This window comes from Alexandromys fortis, unplaced genomic scaffold (assembly GCF_014885135.2).
Source record: "Alexandromys fortis isolate MF-2015 unplaced genomic scaffold, M_Fortis_MF-2015_v1.1 scaffold_15, whole genome shotgun sequence".
NCBI classification, from domain to species: Eukaryota; Metazoa; Chordata; class Mammalia; order Rodentia; family Cricetidae; genus Alexandromys; species Alexandromys fortis.
The window spans coordinates 9111220-9114657 of NW_026067911.1; positions in this window are offsets into that span (position 1 = coordinate 9111220).

A 3438-nucleotide genomic window follows, 5' to 3' on the forward strand; every position below is an offset into this window, starting at 1 on the left:
TGCCAAAGTACAAGGGAACAGATGCTCTAGAGGCCAGCATCAAACTACAGTGAGTCATCTCTGGGGAGCCATGTGCTCACCCATCTGCAAGATGGCTCCTGATAGCCTCACATCCTGAGACTCATACCTGTGTTCAACGTCACTCACGCTAACCATGGCTGTCTCATGGGGTGAGTAGAACCCTACAGAAGTGAAGGATTTCCAAGGCTGGGTCATAAATGTTACTCATATATCTTGGATCACTTTGGGGAAGCCAGCTACTATATCATAGAAGCACTCATGCAGATCTGGGGCCAGGCCATGGTGGGAAGGAACTGAATTTGCACACCCCAGTAAACAACGTATTTGTAAGCCACACATGAGGAAAACATCTTGAACAGGGACTCTGGACCCAGGCAAGTTTTCAGACACAGCTGGGCTCATATCTCAACTCTACCTCCTGAGAGAAAGCTAAGCCTGAGCTGTCCATCTACGTATCTACAGATCCCTGGTCCAGGGACACAGCAAGGCAGAAATGTTTACGGTTGTGTTAATCCATTTTGTTTTATAGTAACCTGTTAACACGTAAGCTGAAAGCAGCCCACATGGTTTTGTCCTTTATGTCTGGACTTCTCCTCCATACAACTGAATTAGGTCACCCTCATGTTCCCTCAACATGCCACATGTGTCTGCTCTGTCACTGAACATCCTCTACTGTGAAATTCTCTGCATCCTCCCTAGATTGCAAGCAGGTTGAATAGAGGTCTGTGTCTCCAGATTCATTCCAAGAACACAATTAATGCTTGACAGATGTATTTGTTGCCTCCGACATAGTGACTAGACTGTGTCTCAGTATGGGAGATAGTGAAGTTACATGGTAACTCATCAGCTGTGGAATGCCAGGGAACAAGTAACTATTGACAAAGCGGCAGTTACCTCAAGCTGGTCTCATCTTCAGGAGTAATCTCAAAAGAGCAGAGACATTTTTAGAGGGCAGTAAACAGATACAAACCAAGGGCAGGCTCACTTAGAACACAGTAGGAAAGTGCCAACGGTTTGAAAAGCAGCTCAGTATAAAGGATAATGAAGGAACACTCACGGGTCTAATGAAACAAGATGCCCCTGATGCTCTTTCAGGTCCCCTGAGCCTGCAGTTGCTGACAAGGCACAGCATTCTGAATGGAGTTCAATACACAAAGGTTGCATTTCTCAGGAAATGGTGAGTTTATTCCAAACAGTCCCCCAGAAAGGTAGCTGGGATGCTGGACATCTGTCTCCTGAACCACTATGTCCCTCAAACCAAGAACAACCTTGGAGTTGGGCAGGTGCACAGTGAAGATCTATGGAGCTTGAGAATCCAGACATGTTTTAAATGTCCTTCTCTAGCCTTCTGTGTGACTGACAAGAAATCACACACAAGCTTGAAGAACAGACACTAAGCTAATTCCACGAGCCAAGCAACTTCAGGCCTGCCTAGGCATAAGGCTATCATTTATATAGTGACATATATTTATATATAATATGTGTATCGGTATATATTATAGACATTTATTGTAGTGATCACCTAAAGTCATTCAGTCTGCCCTCCCACTTTAGGTTGGGACCTAAGAGATTTCCAATTTACAAAAGGCAACAAAACAGATCTTACTCTCCTCAAAAAGACCTTCTTTGTAGAGGACAGGGTGCTGAATCCAGAGAACCTAGATTCTGTCCACAGCACCCACAGGGCAGCTCATAACCATAGGTAAGTCCAGTTCCAGGGGATGCAGTGCCCCTTCTAGCCTCTGAGGGCAACAGGCATGCATACAATACCAATACATACATGCAAGAAACACTCATACATGTGAAACAAAAATTAGTATTTGTATTTCCTTTTTAAGTGTTAACTGAGACAGGCCATAAAGGAGGAGGTAGAGTGGGTATCTTAACAAGGACTCCAGGTGTCCAGGCTGGACAGGAATGACGTTATACAAATGTCCCCACACGGTGTCTTTCCCTGATAACCCTCCTAGAAGCAGGCATGTGTCCATGGAAGGAGACCATTTTATTTATTTGAGCATCTCTCAATACCTCATTGAAAGACAAGCTGCTAAATCACCATCAGCGAGTCTAGTTTTAGCTGTCAGGGCACTAAGGGCTCCTATTTCTTTCTCTCCATGGCATCCAGGCCCCACTCTATGGTGTCTTTGCAAAAACAAGCTTTCTCCATCATTCATTCTCCAGTTGCTGAAGTATTAAGAATCATAAATATTGAACATGCTTACTCAATCCCCAAATCCATAGTGATTCTATTGTGCCAAATTGTGGTTCTATGTAATGCTCTCAAAATTTCCCCCGAGAATTGTATAAAATTAGAATTTAGTGTGATACTTGGGTTAAACACAGGAACCTTTATCAAAGGATTTCAAAGCATTTTCTGACTGAGGTTAAGTGACGTGTTGAAGGTTCCCCAGCAAACCAGCAGAGTAGGTTCCAAATTATCTAACTCTGAATTCTACTTTGTTTTAAAGGACAGTTCTCCGGGGGTTTATGTCAGCACTAGAATAACTCTGTAATGTACTCTTAGGAGGTTAAAGATTCATTTCTATCCACTCTTAGCAAGTGAATGATCACGTATAAATCTGGGCTTCAACAAAAATAAACAAGCAAAAACGGCCTTTTCTTTTAGAATAAAAGGCAACAGAATTTATCTTGTCCTACTATGGGGAAAATCTCATCATTGTCTATGGAACTGACAAGAACGTGTTATCGTAGGAAACAAGTCTTTGGCATGAACTAAATCTTAATGAAGAAGATTCCCACATCTTACCCCATCATTGATGTTCACCATGGCTGCCATGAAGAAAGACTGGACGGCTATGCTTCTTCCTATTCAGCTTGATGCACAGCCTGGCAGCTACTCCAGCATAGAATGAAGACCTTTGTCTTAAATTTCTATCAATAAAATCTGGAAATAGAGAGACGGAGCTGGGAGGCGCACGCGCCGGCAGACGGAGCTGGGAGGCGCAGGCAGGCAACGACGGCTGCTGCCGAGACTGGAGGGGACGAGCGTGGCGGCAGAGGTCGCAGGCGGCAGGGACCAGCGCGCAACACCGAGAGCAGATCGCCCCACTACAATTAAATCAAAGAGGTAGGCCTTTGGTTGGCGAGGGCCCTGGCAAACGGGGAGCCGGGACCGGTTCCGGAAAACCCTTCTTAGGGGTGAGAGGGTTCTTGGCCCCCAGCAGGAGCCAGGAAACAGAGCGAGGGCAATTAGTAAGAGAAGCCTCTGGCCAGCAGAGAAACCTGATCTGATTTTAAAAGACCAATTAGATAGCATTGAAAGGAGGAGATGGGCAGGCGCCAAGGCAGAACATCACCCATTAATCAGAAAAACAACATGAAAACACCAGATCCCAAAGATCTTACAACAGAAAGATTTGAACACCCTAACACAGAAGAAGTGGAAAAAATTGACTT